The following is an 8,022-nucleotide window of genomic DNA, read 5'->3' as shown; positions in this document are numbered from 1 at the left end:
GCTAGCAGACTTATAACGAGGAATATCACCTTCATTAAATCTATAGAGAGAATTTACCTTTAATACCTGTATCGGGTTATCAAGACCATGTATTTCTTCAATAGGTGGTAAATTCTTAACATCTTCAGCTTTAATACCTTTTTCTTCCATAGATTTCTTTTCCTCTTGCATATCTTCAGGACTGAGAAATAGAATACCCCTTTTCTTTGGAGTTATCTTAGGAGTTGGTTCAGGAAGTGTCCAATCATTTTCATTACTCAACATATTATTCAATAACAATTCAGCTTGATCAACAGTTCTTTCCCTGAAAACACAACCAACACAACTATCCAGGTAGTCTCTGGAAGCATCGGTTAGTCCATTATAAAAGATATCAAGTATTTCATTTTTCTTTAGAGTCTGATCAGGCAAAGCATTAAGGAATTGGAGAAGCCTTCCCCAAGCTTGTGGGAGACCCTCTTCTTCAATTTGCACAAAATTATATATATCCCTTAAGGCAACCTGTTTCTTATGAGCGGGGAAATATTTAGCAGAGAAGTAATAAATCATATCCTGGGGACAACGCACACAACCAGGACCAAGAGAATTAAACCATGTTGTAGCATCACCCTTTAATGAGAACGGAAATAACTTAAGGATAAAGTAATAGCGAGTTTTCTCATCATTAGTGAAGAGGGTGGCTATATCATTTAATTTAGTAAGATGTGCCACAACAGTTTCAGATTCATAGCCATAAAAAGGATTAGATTCAACCAAAGTAATTTACTCAGGATCGACAAAGAAATCATAATCCTTATCAGTAATAAAGATAGGTGAAGTAGCAAAAGCAGGGTCATATTTCATTCTAGCATTCAAGGATTTTTCTTTAAGCTTAGCTAATAATTTGTTAAGATCAGATCTATCATTGCAAGCTAAGAAGTCTCTAGCAGATTCTTCATCCATAACACAACCCTTAGGCACAACAGGCAATTCATATCTAGGGGGAGAATCTTCATCATCACTTTCATCAATATTATCAGTTTCAATAATTTCATTCTCTCTAACCCTAGCAACTTGTTCATCAAGAAATTCACCTAGTGGCACAGTATTATCAAGCATAGAAGTAGTTTCATCATAAGTATCATGCAAAGCAGAAGTGGCATCATCAATAACATGCGACATATCAGAATGAATAGCAGGTGTAGGTGTCGCAAGTTTACTCAAAACAGAAGGTGGATCAAGTGTAGAGTTAGATGGAAGTTCCTTACCTCCCCTCGTAGTTGAGGGAAAAATCTTGGTTATTTGATCTTTCAAGTTCTTCATAGTGACCAGCAGATATAAATCCCAAGTGAATCAAAGAATAGAGCTATGCTCCCCGACAACAACGCTAGAAAATAGTCTTGATAACCCACAAGTATAGGGGATCTCAATAGTTTTTGAGGTTAGAGTATTCAACCCAAATTTATTGATTCGACACAAGGGGAGCCAAAGAATATTCTCAAGTATTAGTAGTTGAGTTATCAATTCAACCACACCTGGAAACTTGATATCTGCAGCAAGGTATTTAGTAGCAAAGTAATATGATAGTAATGGTAACAGTGGCAAAAGTAACAGTAGTAGTTTTGGTTTTATAGGGATTGTAACAGTAGCAGCAGAAAAGTAAATAAGCGAAGAACAATATGTGCAAAGCTCATAGGCAATGGATCGGTGATGGATAATAATATCGGATGCGATTCCTCATGCTATGGTTATAACATAGGGTGACATAGAACTAGCTCCAGTTCATCAATGTAATGTAGGCATGTATTCCGAATATAGTCATACATGCTTATGGAAAAGAACTTGCAGGACATCTTTTGTCCTACCCTCCCATGGGAGCGGGGTCTTATTGGAAACTAAGGGATATTAAGGCCTCCTTTTAATAGAGTACTAGACCAAAGCATTAACACATAGTGAATACATGAAATCCTCAAACTACGATCATCACCGATAAGTATCCCGATTATTGTCACTTCGGGGTTAATGGATCATAACACATAATAGGTGACTATAAACTTGCAAGGTAGGATGATGAACTCACATGTATTCATGAAAACATAATAGGTTCAGATCTGAAATCATGGCATTCGGGCCCTAGTGACAAGCATTAAGCATAGCAAAGTCATACCAACATCAATCCCAGAACATAGTGGATACTAGGGATCAAACCCTATCAAAACTAACTCAATTACATGATAAATCTCATCCAACTCATCACCGTCCAGCAAGCCTACGATGGAATTACTCATGCACGGCGGTGAGCATCATGAAATTGGCGATGGAGGAAGGTTTATGATGAGGATGGCGACGGATTCCCCTCTCGAGAGCCCCGAACAGACTCCAGATCGGCCCTCCCGAGAGAGATTAGGGCTTGGCGGCGGCTCTGTATCGTATAACGCGAATCCTTCTCTCTGGGTTTTTTTCTCCCCAAACACGAATATATAGAGTTGGAGTTGAGGTCGGAGGAGCACCGGGGGGCCCACGAGGCAGGGGCGCGCCCAGGGGGTAGGAGCGCCCCCACCCTCGTGGACAGGGTGTGGGCCCCTTGGCCTTGATTCTTTCTCTAGTATTTTTATTTATTTCGAAAATAATCTCCGTTGATTTTCAGGTCATTCCAAGTACTTTTATTTCTGCAGAAAAATAACGCCATGGCAATTCTGTTGAAAACAACGTCAGTCCGGGTTAGTTCCATTCAAATCATGCAAGTTAGAGTCCAAAACAAGGGCAAAAGTGTTTGGAAAAGTAGATACGTTGGAGATGTATCAGACGTCCATTTGCCAGATTTCATAATCATAAAATGCGACAATTGCTAACATGATTCAGACATACTTAAGCATCGCTACGGGTGAGAAAGTCTCATCATAGTCAACTCCTTGAACTTGTCGAAAACCTTTCGTGACAAGTCGAGCTTTGTAGGCAGTAACATTGCCATCAGCGTCAGTCTTCTTCTTGAAGATCCATTTATTCTCTATGGCTCGCTGATTATCGGGCAAGTCCTCCAAAGTCCACACTTTGTTCTCATACATGGATCCTATCTCAAATTTCATGGCCTCAAGCCATTTATCAGAATCTGGGCTCATCATAGCTTCTTCATAGTTCATAGGCGCCATGGTCTAGTAACATGACTTCCAGAATAGGATTACCATACCACTCTGGTGCGGATCGTGTTCTGGTTGACCTACGAGGTTCAGTAGTAACTTGATCTGGAGCTTCATGGTCACCATCATTAGCTTCCTCTCTAGTTGGTGCATGCATCATGGGAACGATTTTCTATGATGAGCTACTTTCCCATTCTAGAGAAGGTACAATTACCTCGTCAAATTCTACTTTCCTCCCACTCACTTCTTTCGAGAGAAACTCCTCTAGAAATGTTCCATTCTTGGCAACAAACATCTTGCCTTCAGATCTATGGTAGAAGGTGTGCCTGTCGGTGTCAAAACCAGTGGATCTCGGGTAGGGGGTCCCGAACTATGCATCTGAGGTTGATGGTAACAGGGGACAGGGAACACAATGTTTACCCAGGTTCGGGCCCTCTCGATGAAGGTAAAACCCTACGTCCTGCTAGATTAATATTGATGAGTATGGGGGTTACAAGAGTTGATCTACCACGAGATCATAATGGCAAAACCCTAGAAGTCTGGCCTATCTGATTATGATTGTTCTGTTCTCCTCTAAGGATCTAGCCCTCCGGGTCATATAGACACCGGAGGGATCTAGGGTTACATAAAGTCAGTTACAGTGAAAGGAATCCTCATATTTGGTCGCCAAGCTTGCCTTCCACGCCAAGGAGAGTCCCATCTGGACACGGGTAGAGTCTTTGGTCTTTGTATCTTCACAGCCCATCAGTCTGGCCCATGGCTAATAGGCTGGACACCCGAGGGAGGACCCCTTAGTCTAGGACTCCCTCAGTAGCCCCTCAATCAGGCTTCAATGACGAGGTGTCCGGCACGCAGGTTGTCTTCGGCATTGCAAGGCGGGTTCCCTTCTCCAAAATAGTCTTCGGACGCAAAGAATGTATCCGGATATGTAACCCAAGTACCACACACAACTGCAGAGAGTATAATATTTCACGAGTCAAATCCGCTGACAACTTTTTGTAATGTGATATCACGTCCCTGCCCGATTATTATTTCGAACCGTTTTCGGCCTGCCGCTTCGTATTTCAAGATGTGGTTTTATTAGCACATCTTGTCAAAGCAGAGATCGTGTCCCCTTATTGCGGGATCCTCATCAATACGGGTATGGGTAATCCAACCGTGCTGCCTGCACGGCCCCTATGGAATAGGCGAGTTTCATGACGAGTGGGGAGGCGTTTGATATTCACCGTCTTTATAAGGAGATAAGGATTCCCTTTCTTCACCCACGCCTTCTCTCCTTCTTTGCCCTTCCATTCTCGAGCTCCAGCGCCCAAGTCCTCATCTTTTCCGCCTCAAGGAAGCACTCAACCATGTCCGGATCTAGAGGGAAAGGCAAGTGGATGGCCTCCTCCGTTAAGGAGAAGGACATCACCAAGCTTCGGGAGGCCGGGTATCTAGCGAAAGAAATTGTCCACCGGCTTCTAGCCAAGGGGCAAATCGTCCCCACCCCGAAGCCTAACGAGAGGGCAGTGTTCATCCCCCACTTCGTTCGTGGGTTAGGGTTTCCTCTCCACCCTTTCATCCGTGAACTTATGTTCTGTTACGGGCTAGATTTCCATGATCTAGCCCCAAACTCTTTCCTCAACATCTGGGCATTCATTGTCGTGTGTGAGGCCTTCCTCCGCATCCAACCCCACTTCGGACTGTGGCTCAAGATCTTCAACGTGAAGCCGAAGGTGGTGGATGGCCAGCACGTGGAGTGCGGAGGTGCCATGGTGAGCAAGTTGTCATCACGTGGTCCAAAGGTACTTTTGTGGAGACCGTCAAGGAGTGGCAGAAACTCTGGTTCTATATCACAGAGCCCCGCGATGCCACCTGGGCCGCGTCTCCCGAATTCAAGTCCGGAGCTCCAGTGTGGCTCACCTCTTGGATAGAGAAGGGCCCAAATTGGTCTTCGTCGGACGAACTGATAGCGCTGTAGACGCACATCCAAAGCATGGTGGATAAAAACATCAAGCTCGTCGACGTGATCTAGGTGATGCTAGTTTGCCAGATCCTCCCATGCCAAAGCCGAACTTGCCCTTTATGGGAATTCGATCCGAAGAAGCACCAAACCTTGGAAAGGCTCTTCAGAACCACTCACGAAGAAGCCTGGAAGTTGCTCTTTAAGGGTAATGAGATGCCACCGGCCATAGACTCGGATCGCGGGCACGATCTCATCCATCCTACTAGTGAGGTAAGTCTTTCATGTCTCAAGGCGTATCCTCTACTTGCTTGTTCAAGGAGGATATCTAAACTTTACTATTTTCTATTTTTTCAGGTATGGACAGAGAAAGCGGAGCAGATTCAATGTTCGGCTCCACTACCCGAGGAACTAGTCATTCCGATCCTGGTGAAGATGCTGGTCCCGGCGCCCTATCAGGTGCCGGAGAAGAAGGCCAAGGGGGTCCGGAGTGGCCCCCACTGCAAGGGAGCTTCGGACGTGTCGTCCGAAGACAAGACTCACTCCTCCGCCGCCGAAGACGAGGAGGAGGAGGAGGAAGAAAGTAACTCTCCCCCTGATGGGAGGAGGAAGAAGAGGGCGGCCTCCGCAAATCTGGAGGCGGGGGCGCACAAGAGGGGGAAGGGCCCCCTCGCGGATAACTCTGCATGGGACGTTGACAGTAGCCCAGAGCGACGCCCCCAAAATAAGCCCCTGGCCGCATCGTATGTACTAGAAACCCGCATACGTCCATGTACCCGGCCTCCCTTCGTCATGGTATTAACATGTTTAATCATGCTATTGCAGTCCGGCTCATGACAGCTCCCTGCGATCCTCATCCGGAGGTTCGCTGGAGTCGAAGGCAATGGCCAGCGAGTCTCCGCCGGCCGCTCACTCTCCCAAGGCTAAGGGGAACGTTGAGGCGATGTCCCGAAGGACCTTCCCAAGCCAAGGGGAGGTTCAGGACGCCGTCAGGGAGGCGATGGAGGGCGAAACCTCGGTCGTCGAACACCTGGGGGACCAGATCCCCATGGAGACTGGCGATGGGGACTGTGTTCAGTTCAGCCCCCAGCCGGATACGGTTTCGGAGACCTATACGGCTCCAGAATCCGGCGTGCAGCCTCCTTCGAGAGAAGGCGGTGTGCCTATCCCGCCGGTGACCTCTGTCCAACCAGAGGCACCGGATAATCTGCTGGAAGCGCTATGAGGCGCTTCCATTGTGGATGAACACCGTATCCTTATGGGTATGGTGATTGAGAGGGTTCAGTCCGTCAAGAGCGGACTAGCCGAAGCCTGCAGCAGCCTGCTGACAGGTTTTAAGGTAAGCGACGTAAAAGAGAAAATCCCAATATAGACATTGTAGCCCCTGAGACACTATCCAGTGTTCGGAAAGAAAAGCCGGACAGAGGATCAAGTAACTTTCACAGGAAACTAACTAAATATGTCTTATGAACACATGCGTCACTGCTGGCCGCCACCTCTCATGCCGCTGAGGTCTCTGGACTAAGCAGAGTCTGGACCGAGCCGAAGAAGAGCTTTGCCTTGTGAAAAGGTAGCTAGAGGCCAAGCAAGGTATGTGGAGACTTTCTATATGTCCAGAAAGAATAAACGATGTATATTGATTGCAGTGCCGTGATATTTGTAGGAGCGGCGACTGAGGTTGAAGCCCTCAGGATAGCGCTGGCCGAAGCCAAGGAGAGGGCGGCGAAGGATCAAGTCACCCGTAAAAAGCATGAGGCCAGGTTTAGGGAGGTCCAGCAGGAGCTCCAGGACGCTTCGAAGAAATACGAGTCCTTGGAGCGTCAGCATGCAGATCAAGAATCTGAACTTGAGAAGGCACGCCAAAGCGCACAGGAGGCCCGCCCAAGGCACCCTCCAGGAAATCCAGGAGGCCCGAAAGATCGGGGCGGGTAGGATTTTATTATACAAAGCAAGTATGTGAAGGAGAGGTATCTCTTTCTCACCCGGATTTGGAGTTCTCCAGGGGCGTTTGCGGATCTGCCGCGCAGCTTTTCTGACACTGTTGAATTCTTCCGAGCCGGAGAGGGGACCTCGACGGAGAAGCTGTTCTGGTCGCAATAACTTGCGCCAGAACATCTGATTCCCTTGAGCGACCAGCTAAAACAGCTGGTCAAGCTGCATAGGGTGGCCGAACTGGCCATGAAGGACTTGATAGTCCGGCTATGGCCAGCCGAAGTTATCCCCAGTAGCTACTTCAGTCTCGTGAAGCGGCTGGTCGATGCTTGCCCTCGGCTTGACACCATCAAGCGGTCGGTTTGGATCGAAGGTGCGCGGATGGCATTCGCCCGTGTCAAGATGCAGTGGGCGAAGATGAATGCTGCCATAGTCGCGACCGAAGGACCGCCCGTGGGCAAGGAGTACCACACGCCCGAGCGATATTTTAGTGAAGTCCTTGAGGGATCCCGCATTGTGGCAGAGCAGTGTACGAAGGATGTAATCTTCGAAAGAATATTGTCTCGCCCTGTAACAAGTTCGGCTATGTAATATAATGTTTGTTTAACATTTTACCTCCTGTGCGGCCATGTTTATGAAATTTTGAGAGTTGGCCAGTCGTTGGCTTCAGCCCCCACGTAGGTAGTACGGGGGTGTTCAGGATGGAATCTAAACACTCTTGATCCAATTTGTTTGGTCCTTGAAGGATGTGTTTAGCGCAACGAACCAGGCAATCGGACTATATGGCTTTATCACCCTCACTTAGCTAGAGGAGTTCTATAATGAAAATTTAGGAGCAGCCCCTAGTATCCGAACTAGGGTACTATAAACACATGCTCGGGTAAAAGGCCGATTCATCGCATAATGCGGAAAAAATCGCTAAAGATTTGAAACCTCCGAAGAGCTGTCCGGCTCTCGCCGCATCATGATAGTCAGTTTTCGGCTTTCTCTACTGAGGTGCTCATCCGGATAAGCCAGGACACAACCGCAGTT

Source organism: Triticum dicoccoides, chromosome 1A (assembly GCF_002162155.2).
Source record: "Triticum dicoccoides isolate Atlit2015 ecotype Zavitan chromosome 1A, WEW_v2.0, whole genome shotgun sequence".
Lineage (NCBI taxonomy): Eukaryota > Viridiplantae > Streptophyta > Magnoliopsida > Poales > Poaceae > Triticum > Triticum dicoccoides.
Note: the sequence above shows the minus strand (reverse complement) of the source record.